At 45.3% G+C, this 16,036-nt stretch overlaps 1 protein-coding gene across 4 annotated transcripts in view; it reads left to right on the top strand.

The window, feature by feature from the left end:
- GALNT2 (polypeptide N-acetylgalactosaminyltransferase 2) overlaps positions 1-16,036 on the top strand; it is a 198,447-nt gene that overhangs the window by 71,481 nt on the left and 110,930 nt on the right. The window lies entirely within an intron of this gene.

Raw genomic sequence — 16,036 nt, 5'->3', positions numbered from 1 at the left:
TAAGCGATGGACCATGGGTGAAGGCCGCCCACTAGGAGAGAAAAATAAACACTGGATTCTCACCGAGGGAGAGCCGTATGGTAATGAGGTACTTTTCTTCCAGATGTGAAATCGGAACACCTGATACACAGCAGGGGCCTTCTTTAGATCTGGAACATTTCTGCGCAGTCTCTTTGACCGTGGAATCGTCTTCTAAATTTGTGTGTCAGGGTTAATGTGTCCTTCAGGTCCCATAGGCCTGGAAAGGCCCTTGTGTAGCACAGATTTTCTTGCTTCCCGCTTCCACCCCTGCAGAGATGGCCACATACCTTGTTCCTGAATGTCTCTCAAGAAAGATGCACCCCACACCCTTGAAGTCAGTTCTAGGGTAGGTCAGACTTTTAAAGGTTTTCCTTGTCTAATTCTTGATTGCCTGACTACAAAAGCTGCTGCTGCTGCTGCTGATTTTTGGCTCCTGAGGTCATTTTATGGCCTAGACCTCATCTCTCCTGAGAGGGGGCAGTACAGGACCACTTACAGTTTAGGAGCGTTGGTCATGGTTGCGGCCTAATTGCCAGCTAGACTTCTAGGGTCTTTATTCTGTAGGCTGCCCACCGTGTGTGTATAGGTTTACTAGTTTCAGCATTGTATTATTGTGATGACTCTTGGGTCTGGTGTTGGGGGGAGGGAGCTTTCCAATCTAACCACATTCCCTCTCCTTCATGGTGATTCTGGGATGGGCCACTGTCATGATGGGGGCATGCAGGACTCCTTGTTGCATTGGAGTACAAACAGAAGGTCGAGGATCCTTGTATTTGGAGGATTGGTGTGTCCCGCCACAGTGTGCCACCTAGGTTGGCTTTAGGTAGGTGGTAGGCTTTGTTTTGGTTTTGTTGGTTTACATCTCAGCCATGTAAATATAAACATTGAACACTTCTGATATTGAATAATTCTGTATCCAGAACGGGGAAATTGCAGCCAAGTGCTCTTCACTTTCAGAATAGTGGAGTTGATGGAACACCCAGGAACCTGCCTTCCAGTCTTTGCTGCCTCATTAGGAGATTGTCTCTGGGACTGGCAGAGCCACCGCCGGGCAGATTGCTGAATTAGTTCAGCAGGGCTTCTCTGGTGGCCATGTGTAGGATGCCTCCTTTGGCTTCCCACTCGTGATTTAATCCTTAGAAATACTTCACATCACACCAGCGTCTTACCTAATTATGCCATAACGTAGAGTGACAGCCACCTGATGTGAGAACTCCCAGGATAAGGATGGCTGCACAGGCTCGAGGAGCCACCTAAGCCAGAGACCCACGAGGTTGCTCTCCATCCTGGCCTTTGAGCGGGGCGGCCATCAGCTTGTTTAGTGACTGGGCATCTGCCTCCCTGTGTGTGCTTCTGTTTCTCTGTGCGGAAGACTCGCTTCTTCTTTGTCTAACCAAAGGAAGCCTGAGGTATAACACCCGGAAGAGACTTCACAGGCTGGAAATGAAAGGCAATAATCCATATATCTCCCAAGGTGGTATATTTGCTCCAAGAAACTTACGTCCGAATAAAGCAAACAAAAATCCTTTCTAAAATTTTTGAACCTATTTCCGAAAGCTACTTTAAGAAGATATACTAAAACAACAACTTCAGCTTTCTCTTTCCTTATGCTTTGTTTTTGTCAGCAGCCTTCCCAGGAAAGCGTCTCCCTCCATTAGAGTTCAAGTTGGGAGCTGGGGGAGGATGTGTGTCTTATTTTATTCTGAAAGTCTCATCTTTTCTATTGCATGGACCTTTCTGACCTCTTTTTCCCCTTTACAATAGATTCAGAGTTCTTCTGGGTTTTTTTGTTGTGTCTTGTTTGAAACTTGAAGCTCTACGTAGAATTCTGTCCAGGACACTTCCCTAGGACTTCGGTGGTGTTGGCTGTCCTTTAGAGGATGTGCTGGAGCATCAGCCCTCCCCTCGCCCTTTGAAGATGGCAGGAGGCACAAGAACAGCTCTCTTCTCATCCAGGGATTTAGCCTCCAAACGGGGCTTTGCTGCTGTCTCTGCAGTTTTCTGGATGGAAGCCTGTCGTCTTCTGAGCACGAAGGAATCCATCTTTGCCTGTCCTTTCCTGAGAAGTCTGTGCCTGTGGTCTCAAAGCAACTCACAGAACCCCGGTGAGGGCCACTGTTGGCAGCTCTTGGGATTAGGCTCCATGCAGCAGGAGAGCAGGTGTGTCTTGTGCCTTGGTGTGATTTCCAGTCAGCTCTTTTCTGCTTAAAGCACACTGCCGGAGTGCTTCCTGGAGCAGAATATTCTTCCTCTTGGGGAAGTATCTTCAAGGTTTTGTGTGGCCTCTTGGATTAAATTTTGTATATTTGTCGACTAATGATTACAGAGCAGGTGCTGATCACCGTGGCCTTTGTCTTCTCTGCTTTTTCCATCCCCTGCAGCTTGCGGGGCCTCCAGGACCTCTTCCTAGAGGGAGGAGCACTGGGGAGGTGTTCCAGGAGAACCTCACTCCTGCATCTCTTGCTCTGGCTGCTGTTTCCCTTCAGACACTGTGCTGCACATTTAGATCCAGACTAGGTGATGATAAAGTTAAGGGTCTGATCGTCCATCTAGATGCCTTCGGGGAGCCCAGAATGATGGCCCAACCAGAAATGTAAACTGCCTTCAGAGCACAGGACACTGTAGAGGTAGTGCGTGGTCCCTGTTTCCTTAATAAAGCACTATGGCTGTTTTGTGTGAGTGTGACACGATGACTGTCATGCTCACCTGCCGCCTTGGTCCGCTTCACAGGCGGCTCCTCTCGAATCCATGTGTCTCCGTGGGGCAGGGTCTGTCTCCTGCCCGTCTGTCCCTCATGTCTCCCTTCATCACCACGTTCGGGCTCCCCAGGTGCATGGACCAAGGGTGATCTGCCCACCATCCTTCATGTTCTCAGGCTTCGGCTTGTTGCCATCTTACCTCTTTTGTTGCCTTCTCCCTGGCTCTGGTTTTGGGAAAGTCACTCCTGTCTCCCTGCACCCTAGGTTTTTTGGTCCACCACTGTGACTTGATACTTGGTGACTTGACTAAAATGTAAGTCCTTCTCAATACATTTAAATGAGATAAAATTAAATGAGATAATGAAAACAAATATGCCGGGTGCTGTGCCTGGGACTCAGTAGATAGTCATTGATCGTCAGTTCTGTTTTTCTCACATATAAGAATATGTCTGTAGTCAGATTTGACAAACAGCCTGAAACTATAATTTATGAGGTTTCATCCATTGACATTTTAAAGATTTTTCCTTTTTTGTTTTTACATCACAGTAAGCACATGTTAGTGCATTAGGGAAACAGAGAAGAAAATACTTTCTACATGGAAATAAGCATTACAGTGACCTTGCTGTTAATTTACCCAGTCCTTTAGAAAATGTCTTAGAGAACGTCCAGTTTTGTCTGAGAATGCCTTCTCAGTTTCCCAATTGTCAGTCTCCCAGCATGCCTGCCCAGCCCCCACCCCACTGTCTTTTCGTAATTCCAGCCCAAAGGTCTCAGTTGTGAAAAGTTCCCTTTGTCAGACGCAGTGGCTCAGCCGTCTGGCCTGGCCCTGCTCTGTACTCGTGTAGGATGGATTACAGCCCTTGTGCTCGCTCCTCCCAGCCCTTCTGGGGCTCACAGCGGGCAGGGGGCCGGCCAGGGGGCTCCTGCAGCAGTGGTCCTTATCGGTCACTCTCTTTCCTCATGGGAGGGGTCTGGGGGAATTGCTACGTTCATAAAAGCTACGGGTGCCCAGTCTCTCTGACCAACTTTTATGCAGATTTATTGTGTGAGCCTGTCTGTCTTATAAAGACTCAAAAATGGTTTATTTTTTTGCCATTATTTGGACAGAATACTAAGTCTTGAAGCGTTTTGAAAAGAGCTTGCAAATCAGAGTGTCTGTTGAGCTGTCATGCCAAAAACTTACCCTGTTGTGCAGTGGTGATGTATATTTTGTATGTTTTAATATTTCACTGTTTGGTCCCATCAGAGATGAAGCTCCCGAACACCCTGTGCTTGGAATCAAGATGGGGGCCCCTAATCACACCGGGGAGAAATTTTTCTCCATGTGGGATGCATTCTTAGTAGAGAAGGACCACAGGCCTTTCAGCACTCTGACCTCCACTCCAGCTTTCCCAGAGTAGTACCGAGCTGGTGCCATCTGCCTTTTTAAGAAACAGTCTCAATTCTGATGGAACGTGAACAAATAGCCACAGGTCGGTGGGAAAGCTGGATGCTGAGGGAAAGGTGTCTGGGCCCTTCTGTTTGTGTGCTCTGCCCCTTCTGTGAAATCTCTGGGACAGAGGTAGTGTTATATGTGTTCCCTCACACACACACACACACACAAAGATATAATGAAGTCCTAAAGCCCCAGTACCTCAGAAGGTGACCTTATCTGGAGACAGGGTCTTTACAGAGATAGCAAGTTAAAATGAGGTCATTAGAGTGGGCTCTACTCCCCTCTGACTGGTGTCCTTATAGAAAGGGGAAATTTGGACACAGAGACAGACATGGACAGAGGGAAGACGCTTATGAGAAGACAGAGGGAGAAGACGGCCATCTACAAGCCAAGGAGAGAGGCCTGGAGCAGATTCTTCCCTGGGCTCCAGAGAGAGTGTGGTAGTGCTGCTGACACCTTGATCTCGGACTTCCTGCCTCTAGAACTGTGAGATAATAAATTTCTGTTGTTTAAGCCTGCCAGTCTCGTACATTGTTAGGGCAACTCTAGCAAACTCATTCAGGTTGTGTTTGTCAGTTTATTATAAATTGACCTTATAAAAGATTTTACCATTTGGCATGCTGGTCAAAGACCCCTTGCAGTTTTAGTATTTAAATACTAGTATTTAGAGCCAGCCCTGATCGCCTAGTGGTTAGAGTTTGGTGTTCTCACTGCTTCAGTAGCTAGGGTTCAGTTCCCTGTCATGGAACCACCCCACTTGTCTGTCCGTTGCCAAGTTGTGGCAGCCTCTCACAGAGAAGAACTAGAAGGACTTTCAACTAGGATATACAACCATGCACTGGGGCTTTGGGGAGAAAAAAAAATTGCAACAACAAAATTCCATTAAAAAAATATATTAGTATTTAAAAGACTTTCTGCGACCTCTCAGGTCTTTGCTGGTTGGGGCTTTAGTTTGGGGGCTTTGTTTCCAAAACGTCAGGGCCTCCCAGGTAGGGCTGGCTGGCCCTCCACTTGGGTTTACTTTTAAGTGCTTCCGTTTAGGTGTGCAGCGTATGGCTCTCCTTCATGTAGTTTTCTACAGAAGTATATCCCCAGATTTGTGGGTTCCCTCGTGTCTAAGAGTGTCCCTTTCCCGCGTGAGGGTAGAGCTTACTCCAGTTCCTTCAAAGACAGATTAGGAATTGGGATGTATTGAGATTAGATCATTAAGTTTCCCTCCACCTACACGTTGTAATGAGGAGTACGAGTGTAGGGGTTTATGGCCAAACAGTCTCATCCCTGGGACAGGTAGGGATGAGGCAGGACTCTCCCAACACAGCAGAGCCATAGGCAGAGCCAGGCTTGTGGGGATAAAGCTTCGTTAATCTGAAGACCATTCCTAAGAGAAAGAGTGATTATAAACCCAAAACTGGAGTCCCAAGTGAACGGCACAGATAAAGGAACTTGCAGAAGATCAGGAATGACCCAAGCTGACTGGAGGGGAGTGTTGAGGGAGAGATAGAGGGGTGAGATGGGGGGCCAAGTCAAGAGAAGGCCCTAAGGGTTGCTAAGAAATGAAACATTAACGTCCAGACAGATTGTCCTAGAGTTTGAGCAGAGGATGAAAGTGTTGCTTTAAAAGGGCAGATTCGGGGCCGGCCCCGTGGCTGAGTGGTTAAACTCGCGTGCTCCACTTTGGCGGCCTGGGGTTTCTCTGATTGGGATGCTGGGTGCGGGCATGGCACTGCTCGTTAGGCCATGATGACGTGGCGTCCCGCATGCCACGGGTAGAAGGACCCACAACTAAAAAAATATGCAACTATGTACTGGGGGGATTTGGGGAGAGAAAGCAGGGAAAAAAGCAGATTCTCTAGTGGCTTGCCAGATGGAGAGAAGAGGGAGCCACTGAGTCAGGTCAGGAAAAACTGAAATATATTATGTGGACTTGGGCGTGTTGGCTCTGTGGAGATGGCTAGAAGGCTGTGAGGAAGATTGTGGTAGGACCCGCACAACCTGGATGATGCGGCAGTGAGGGCGGAGGTAGAGGTGACTGGAGCTCTGTTGATAGATGTAGAGAATAAGCCTTTTGTTTCTCACGGTGTGGGGGGATGTATGTGGGGTCATTGATTTGAAGTGCCTACTGAAACAGCAGGTAGGCCTTAACCTTTGGTGGTGACATGGAGCCGGAGCTTAGAGAGGGCCAGGAAGCAGAGTGTAGAGAGGTGAATATATAGCATAGAGCTGATTCCTGAATCTCGGGGATAAAGTAATGTTGTGCGACAAACACATAAGGAGCTGGTTGCATGTACTGCTTGGGCTGCTGGTGTGGCTGCTTCCCAGCAGCTTCTGTTACATGGCTGAGGTTGCTGTGTAATTTTAGGACCCGCTTCTGGCTCTAGCACTGGTTTACACTGTCGTCTTAGGAAGTCTCTGTGTCCTTGGTTGTACATTAATTGGTTAGTTAACTCAAGAGGCTCCTTGTGTTTCTTTTGCCTTTGATGTTTGTTTCCTAAAACTGATTCTTCCTTCATTATGTCGCTAGCCGTTGTCACCCTGCTTTCCAGACACTGGATATTTTATTATATTTTGTCACAGATCACTTTATGGTAATTTTCTTTGCCTTTACCTTGACCCTTAACCTACTATATTTTCTGCAACTAAACTGCCTTAACACTCTGATCTCCCTGGTAGGGCAGGACATGACCTGCAGGTTGTGGCTGTACAAAGCGGTGTGGAACTATGAGGCCATGACACGCAAGTTGGTATTATCTGTTTTTTATAGCACACCTCCTCCGTTGATTTGAAAACACTTTCTACACATTCTGATTCATTTCAGTCAGTGCCTGAAATGTAGACAATGAAAAAAAGGAGTATTGGGGATGCAGGTGCTCTGGCTGCAAGAAGCGAAACATCTTGTCTGGCGATGACATCTTGTTTGAAGACGAGAAACATGAGTTATTTTGAGAATACTTCAGTTTTCTAATTAGAGATAAATGAAATAATTATGGAGTTTATCAAGTGAAATAAAAGGCAAGGTCAGAGGGGGCTATATTACAGTATGATTTGGAGACACTATGACACAGGAGGTAAAATTTGAGCCAGGGTCTGAAGCAATATGGAGAATCCATGAAGGAATAAATGAGGTCGTCCTAGATGAGATCTTATTTAAGGCCATGAATTTTATTTGACCCTGGTTCAAGAGCCACCTCTGTTTCCTCATTTAAAAGCAGAGAAAATACTGGATCTTATTGTGAAGAGTTGAAATGAAATGAGTTGAAATAATTGACATGTATGTGAGCCAGTGAACATGTACCTCGTATATAGTAAGCATAATTATGGCAAATAAGAACGCTGCTTTATGTCACTGTACACCTATTGGAATGACTTAAGGAGAAAAACAAAAATGATAACACGCAGTACTGGTGAGGATATAGAGCGTCTGGAACTCTCACACGTTGCTGATGGGAATGCAAAATGGTATAACCAGTTGGGAAAACAGTTTGGCAGTTTCTTATAAGTTAAACACATGCTCCCATACGACCCAGCAATCCCACTCTTTGATATTTATTCAAGGGAAATAGAAATTTATGTGCTCACAGAATTTATGATGACTTTATTCGTATTTGCCCCAGTGGAAACTACTGAACTGTTGCTCAACTGGGGCAGGGATGCACAAGCTGTGGTCCACCCACACAGTGGAACGTGGTAGTATATAGTGGATACCACCTGGCAGCAGAAGGACACAAGCACCAGTCCAACGTGGATGGTCATCACGGGAGTGGAACAACCTCCAGGATCCGAAGGTCACATACTAGACGATTCCATTTATATGACATTCTCGAAAAGGCAGAAACTATGAGACAGAAAACAGATTAGGGTGCTGGGGCTGGAGGAGGGGTTAAGGTATGCAAGGGAATTTTTCTGGGTGACGGAACTATTCTGTATCTTGTGGTGATTGCATGACCGTGAACACTTGTCAAAATCCACAGAACTGTCACTAGACTGAATTTTACTGTGTGCAAATTATACCTTAATTGAAAAATGGAAAAACAAGTCATGAGCCAAGTCAAGGAAGTGAGAATGACCATGTTGTATGTGGAGAACCTGCTGGAATAGATCTGACCTGAGTAGTGCAGGGATCAGTGAGGAATAAGCCAGAGTGGGCAAGGTAGAGAGGGCAGGGGGCTGAAAGTGAGCATTTGTACCTGATGGGATGTACAAGGGGAACCCCTTGGGACTCCCTGGCAGTGGGGTGGTGGGTGAGGGGGGCATTTGTGTTGGGCACATGATGTATAAGGGCCTGGCCAGGGGCCAGTGCATTTCTCCAGCATGTGGATGAGGCCTGAATACAGTGGGCCTATTGAAGGATAACAGAGGAGACTTGAGGCCCTCACTAAGATGTGCCACCTGTCTTTGAGATGGGGAAGCTAAGGCATGATGGCGCCAACATTTGTTTTGGGAAAATGCCCAAGATAGGAGTGAGAGCTCGGCCTCCTGAGACATTGCCACACTTTACCCACTGGGTGATGGACTGCAAAATATTTTTAGCCAGGGAACCCACTCTTTACATGAGAACAGAAGCAGCCAGCTGGGGACGCAGAGCTCCAACCACCCCCTTAGACAGCCAGCCTGACCTACTGGAAGGGTTCCTCTTGTCTCTTCCGCCATACAACTCAAGTCAGACTGTGAATCAGCATCCTTTCAGGGCCCATTCTCTTCTCTGCCTTGGGAGCTCCTGTGTGTTGCCATCCTCATCACAGATAAAGATTTTGTACAATCAGCTTCCAAGTCAGTTGGATGAACACTGTCTGAAAGCCTTTGTTCATTTATACACAGAGTTATCAATAACTGGTGACAGAATTGAGCCTCACAGGTGTGTTTCTGAGCAGCGCCAGCACCCACGCTGTTCGGATTCCCATCACCTGCCCAGCAGTTTGTTTGTTCTGACTGAGATGTTTGAAGTGGGTGAGGGGGCAGCTTCCATGTGTCTGGTGAGGTTGCTGACACTGCTCTGAGAGGAGACAAAGAGCAATGGTTGAATAGAGCTTTCCAACAAGCACCCTCTTTAACTTGTAATCTGCAAACATCTCTCTGAGTTTACCCAGCCCTGGGAAGAGCACCCTACACCCTGGACTTTTGGCTCCTGGCAATGTGTTATTTTATTTACCTGGAGAACTGGCTTGTCTCTCTTAATAGTTGCTCCTTTGTCCACAAAAACATTTAATGCACCTGACTTCTCATATTTGCACATGATGCTGAATTCTTCTATTACTTTTCTCTCAAAATGTGTAGCACTCCCTTGAGTTTATTAAAAAGATCTCAAGAAAGTATGCGTATGAGACTGAGGTCAGCAAGAGAAAGTCACCCCATTATTTTGTTTCTTTATTTGGATCCCTGCTTTGCATTTTGGCTGGGTCTGAAGAAAACAGAAAAAACTGAAGTCTAGTTTGCAACCACATGGGCCAGACTTTTCTCACCAGGGAAGGGACCATCACTTTGTTCTATGCTTGGGCCTGAGGCTGTTCCATGCTGCCACAACCAGCATGAGGCCCACACAGAGTCTTCAGGAACCCTTGAGGGGTTTTGTGGCCTCAGGGTGCTGGATTACCCAGAGCCATCTTGATTCTGACTGGGCAGGCTGTGCCACTGAATCATAGTGAAATTGTGAATTGGATGTTTTTTGTGGAGCAGGGCCAAGTGAATATTGGTCAGTTCTAGAAGAAAACGCTGAAGTCTGCCCCACCACCTACAGGCTGGCTGGTTCTGGGCACAGTGGGCCTCCTCTTGCTTTAATCCCTTTTCATCAGGGACCTGTTGGACCAAGATACCTCTGAGGAACTGGAATCCTGGGGAGTGCCAACTTTCCCAGGCCCTTGGCAGAGCCTACTTGTCAGAGCTGACATGCCTTCCATTCCTGCCTTTTGACCGGCAGTTTGCCGAGAGTTTTGGAGGTGTCAACAGGGAGGCTGAAGTCACAGCCCTTTGGGGGTGTGTTCTTAATCCAGGAGCTGTCCCTCTTGAGTGCTTCCTCCCTGGCTCCTGGCTCCATGTCCTAAGTCCCTGCTCGCTGGTTGGACCTTCATCTCTCTTCTCCAGAATGACCACTGTCATCTCCTAATAGTCCCTCCTCACTTCCTCCCACCAGTGACTTCTCTAAGCCATCTTCCATATCACAGCTATTAGTGTCAAGATTTTATCCTAATATTAATAACAATACGAATGTTATTGAACATGTAGCATGTGTCAGGCACTATACCAAGAGCCTGCACAAATCCTATGCCGTGACCATTAACCACTGTCCCCGTTCTGTAAACAGAAGCTTGAGCCTTAGGAGAGTCTAGATGTCCCAAGGACACACGCCACGCCTTGTATGCACCTCCCTTCTGATGCTCCTAAGGGCAGGGCCTGACCCTGTGTAATTACCTCTGCATCTCTACTTTCCAGCAAAGGACCTGTCATATAGTCAACATTTAGAACAATACTTGTTAAAGGAATGACCTGGTTATAGCAGAGGTGACTTCTCAAGCTCAAACGCTTTTTTAGCCCTGCTGATGCACAGGCTCTCCCAGCTCCTTTCTTGTATTTACCGAAGGGAATACATTATCCAAAGTGAGGGCTATTGGCTCAAACTGTGTGGATAGAACTGGTTTTGCTCCATGCAGAATTCTTTGAATTGCCCTTTCATATCGTACCTCCAAATTTTTTATGGACAACAGCCATATAAAATTGGCTTCCTGTTTACTGTAAAGCTGTTATTGAGTATTTCCTATATTTTTTCATCCCACATCCTTGTCTCAGTTATCTCTTGCTGCCTAGCAGACCACCCTGAACCTAGTGGCCTCGAACGGGAATGACTTAGGACTTTTCGCAACCCTATGAGTTGGCTGGACAATCCTTCTGCTGTTCTCCCTGGGGCTCACACGTGTCCCTGTAGTCAAGTGGCAGCTGAGTTGACTGGCTGGTCCAAGATGGCCTCACTCACACGTACTGTAGTACTGTTGGGAGCTGTCTGGGGTGCCTCAGCTCTCCAAATGGCCTCTTAAGCACCAGTAGCCTAGGTCAGCCTCCTTACAGCCATGGTGGCCTCAGGACAGGTTTCTGAAAGGGTAAGTGCAGTACACAAGCACGTATGAGTCCCTCCTTGCTTCGTGGTTGCTGACATCCAGTTGGTCAAAGTCAGTCACATGGCCCAGCCCGGAGTCCATGAGGGGAGGGGCCTTCCACTACAGCTCCCTGTGGGAGAAGTAGCAAAGACATGTAGCCATTTTTAATCCATTACTACACAATCCATTACTCCAAATCCACTATATTCATGGCAAATACTAGGATTTTCCTCCAGAAATTCAGTCTCTCTTATGGTTCTTCTAACCTCACTTGAATGATGAGAAGCATAGCCTTCGGAGGCTGGTCTGAATTGAGATTCTGACTTGATCACATACAGTAGTCCCCCTTTATCCATGGGTTTCTCTTTCCTTGGTTTCAGTTACCCATGGTCAAATGCAGTCTGAAAATATTAAATGGAAAATTGCAGAATAAACAATTCACTAGTTTTAAAGTTCTGAGTAGGATGATGAAATACCACGCCCTCTGGCTCTGTCCCACCTGGGACGTGAATCATCCCTTTTCCAGCGTATCCATGGTGTATATGCTACCTGCTCATTAGCCCATTAGGAAAAATCATAGTATATGTAGGGTTCGGTGCTATCCACGGTTTCAGACATCCACTGGGGGTCCTGGAACGGATCCCCTGCAGGTGAGGGGGGACTACTTTACCTTTTGCCTTTGGCAGGTTACTTGCAACCATTTCTTCTGTCCCATGACTGATTCTCATTGCATTTTAATTCTTGTTCCTGTTATTCCATTTACTTCCATCTCTACAAAGCTAAGAGTTAAAATTCAGGTCAACTGCAGCGTTTTTGCTTCCTTGTTTCCTCAATGTTGATGTTCCATTTCTTTCGTATTTCTATTTAGATCTTTTGTTTTAAGCTACCTAATCCCTTTTGGAAGAATATAGGGTATAAACCTTTGGTAAGACTCACTAGCAAAATTTCTTAAAAAATAAAAAAAACCCTGGCACTCTCAGTTCATTGGGTTTGCTGGAAAGATTCAGGACTATAGTGCTGTTGCATAAGCTTGTGTACACATGAATGAAAGTGAGTTTGCATGTTCTGCTTGATTTGACTCAAGTGAACTTTGCTGTTTATTGCAACCAACCAACTTTCTAGTGAGTTCCCTTTGGCACTTAATTCAGCTGGTCCAACACATCCTCAGGGTGTTACCATGAGGCTCCTGTATCTGAACATCTGTGTTCCAAGGATTTCACGTAGACTTTCTCTAAACCTCTCAAAGTCTAGCATTCTGGATAATGCTCCTGAGAGTAAAAGGATTGATAATTTATAAAGTTCTGAAACCTGGATTTGAATCTAGTTCTTTCTAGTTTTAAAGCCAAGGGACACATGAATCTTTGGCTTACAGAGAATAAATTAACAGATTAACAGGCTCGTTGGAACTCAGCATTTTTTAAAAAAAGCAAACTATGTAAAAAAAGATTCTTAAATTCTCAGACCTTGATACGCAGTAGAGGTGAGATGCAAGTACCACTTGGAACAAACTCTATGGGGCCAGCATATCTTGGTGGTGATTTCTGAGTTCCACAGACTGGATCTACAGTGGAAGGAAGGCTCATGACCGGTTATATCATAAAACTGTGCGGTCTTGGGTAACTCAAAATGATTTTTTGTGCCTTAGTTTTCTCTGCTATAAAATGTGCCTTACAACTCATAAGGCTGTTGTGTGGGTCAGGGGCTCACTTTTTATTGAGAACCTACTGTGTGTCAGACCCTGGTGGCATCATCATCATACATGTTATCTCATGTAATTCTTGCAGCATCATGATGGGTAGAAAACATGATTCCTATTGCTCTGAGCTCCAGAGCAGGAATTTGAATTTGCCTGCAAAGCCTGAATTCCTTGCAGCAAATCACCTTCTCATTATGAATAAATGAGATAAAGTGTGTGGGCAGGAAAAGCAGCCTTTGAAAACAAATATTAGTGTAAGATTATAATTTTCTGAAGTTGAGTCAGAGCAGAGCAGCAGAAGGGTGGGCAGCCCCAGGTATTGCCTAACCTGCCGTGGTCCGGGCACTTTAGGTAGGTGAGCTGGATTCAGGGATTCTGACTACCTGGGTGGGCCTGAGGTCAGTTGTCCATCCCAGAACTGGCCTAGCATTGTGGAAAGAACGTGGACTCTGGGCCAGGCAGACCTGGGTGTGACCTTGGCTCACCTACTGCCTATTTGCTCCATGCCCTTGATTCTTTTTGAGATGAGATTTGTTTCTTGTCTTTTAAATGGGGACATTACTACTGCACCTCAATGATGCTGTAAGCAATGACTGAAATAGCAGACGTACTGCTATACCACAACTCCCAGCACACAGGAAATTCTCAGTAAATGTCTGTGCTGTGGAGGTGGCGGCACTGTCACCGTTATTTCCATTGCCCCATGTTGGGGGAACAAGGGCAATTGATCCAGGGATGGGCGGCCTGGGAGAAGAATGTGCTCTGATTTCTCTCTGTGTGCATGTAGTTGCCTGTGAACTCAGAGTAAGGGTCTAGCATATCCCTTAGTTTAATAGTTCAGTGCCAGCAGTGGCCATAAGCACACAAGATCAGTTTGGTCTTTCGTTGACTGTTTCTTGGAAAAAGCACTCAGTAGGGAAAGGGATGGATACACAAGAGGTGGGCCCCTCAATAGGCCTGTCAGAGCTGAATCTGGCAGTGTCAAACCCTGCCCAGGACAGCAGGGACCTTTCTGGCCCTTTCTCCAATTCCTGAGGAAAGGGGGGATCTCCCTGCATTCTAGAATAGTGCCTTGACCTTGTACCTGTTTTCTAGAAACAGCTCCTGTGCCACTGGGTTCCCCAAGCTGCTTTGGGCTGCATTCATAGCCTCAGGCCAGACTGCCATGATGCCTCAATGATAGGAAATATTGCGTAGATTTCAAGTTCCAACCTAAACATGTCTGTGTTAAAATTTATTATTCATGAAGCTAAAAATATGACGGAAAGTTTGAGAAGTAGAAATAGTGCTCATCATTCTCCACTCTAACACAACCATTTTTATTTTAGTGCATTTCATTCCAAGCTAATGCATATGGATACATATTTTTATGTAGTTCTTTCATTGTGTACATAAAATTTTGTCTCCTGCTCTTTCATTTAATGTATAAGCATTTTGCATATGGCTGTATGATCTTTATAATTATGATTCTTAATGATACCGTAATATTCTTTTGAGGGGCTATAACATAATTTAACCAACCTCTTATTGGTGAATATTTTAAGTTTCTTCTTTTTTTCTCTTATAAACAATACTTCAAAATTCATGCATAAAATTTGTTCCTTACTGTGTGTTTGTTCATTAGTCTAAATTCACAGAAATGAGATTTCTCAGCTTAAAGGTTATAAGTGTCTTTTTAGTTCTTCATATGTGGTGCCAAATTGCTTTCCAGTCAGATTGAACTAATTTACCCTCTATCCTTTTGCTTTTAAATAAGATAGTGGGACATCTGCAGCCCATGTTGTAATACCACTTATTGGAATAGTGTGGAAAATGTCCCAGCTGTTGAAGGCAGAGAATGGATGTGTAAATAAGTGTGCCGGGTTAAGAGATCAAACATCCCTGACTGGCACCATCCATCCTGCCCCAAGGCAGAACGCAGAGGGAAGGAGGCTCCTGTGGCATCCAGCATCCTGGAACTGGCTGGCAGGCCGTGCCCTGCTGTTGGGTGCAGGTCCCTGTACAGAGTCCTGCCACATGTCACTCACGTTAGGCGATGGATGTGAACGCTCCATTTGGCTTCTGTGAGCACATCTAAATAACCTTCTAAGAGAAAGACTTGGAGCTGTGGGAGAGACACTGTTTTGGAACAGGTTAAAGTGGAACCTGACCTCTGGTGGTACTGCATCAACCACCTTTCCCCGTGTGTTTACTTATCTGTAAATTGGGCTAATGATGCCTGATGGTGTTCTGCTTGCACAAATCCTTTGTGAAAGAAGAATTCGTAATTAATAAAATAAAGACCTTATTAGAAAAATAGATTTAGGACAACCCTTCTACGGTTTTTGGGTAATATTTACTAACATAGCTGGTGGCCATTGAACCCTAAATCAAGATTATGTTAATCATTCTTTCCCAGTGAGTTAAAATTATGTTAGTCAATTTGTTAATGGTCACACACCCTATTTAGAAAGTAGAAGCTTAGATAGTAACACTGTATATCAGCAGGTTTCTTCATCCTCTGTAAGACCTATGGATTATTCCCCTGCATTGCCCTGGTGGGACACCCACCCTGAAGAATTAGAAACCATAAATAGTGCTTGGGGTTCCTCCATGGATCACTTTATAGTGAGAATACTGGCTTAATGGGAGGTTTTGGTCTTTAGCAGGCAACAAAGTTTACTCTTAAAAATTTGCTTTCAGGTTAGCAGTTTTGTTATCAGTGTCTTAGCTTGGCAGTGTGCTCTTAAGAAATGAGCTCTGGAAATATGAAATATCACATCTTTTTAACAGATTTGGCAACCTGGCTTTTTCCCCCCAAAACTTAAATGTTGCTCTGTGGATTGGTTATGGTGGTGGTAGTTAGTGAACAGTATTAACTAATAGTGAAAAGTAGACAGCTGGTGAGAAAGGAGTCAAGTAGTCATTCTGATGGTATTTTTGGTAACTTTGTCTGCCTCTGAGCATATGGTCTAGTCAGCTGAAATAATTTAACAGTGACAAAATGTATTTCAGTAAGGGGAGATTAAAGACAAGCTATTTATTTTCTTTTTTCTTCCACAGTGATGTTTTTATCTTTGTTAACAAATATAATGCTAGCCGTCTAAATTTTATGAAGACAGAC

Source organism: Equus caballus, chromosome 1 (genome assembly GCF_041296265.1).
Source record: "Equus caballus isolate H_3958 breed thoroughbred chromosome 1, TB-T2T, whole genome shotgun sequence".
NCBI lineage: Eukaryota > Metazoa > Chordata > Mammalia > Perissodactyla > Equidae > Equus > Equus caballus.
Note: the sequence above shows the minus strand (reverse complement) of the source record. Positions and strands in the feature narration are given on the sequence as shown.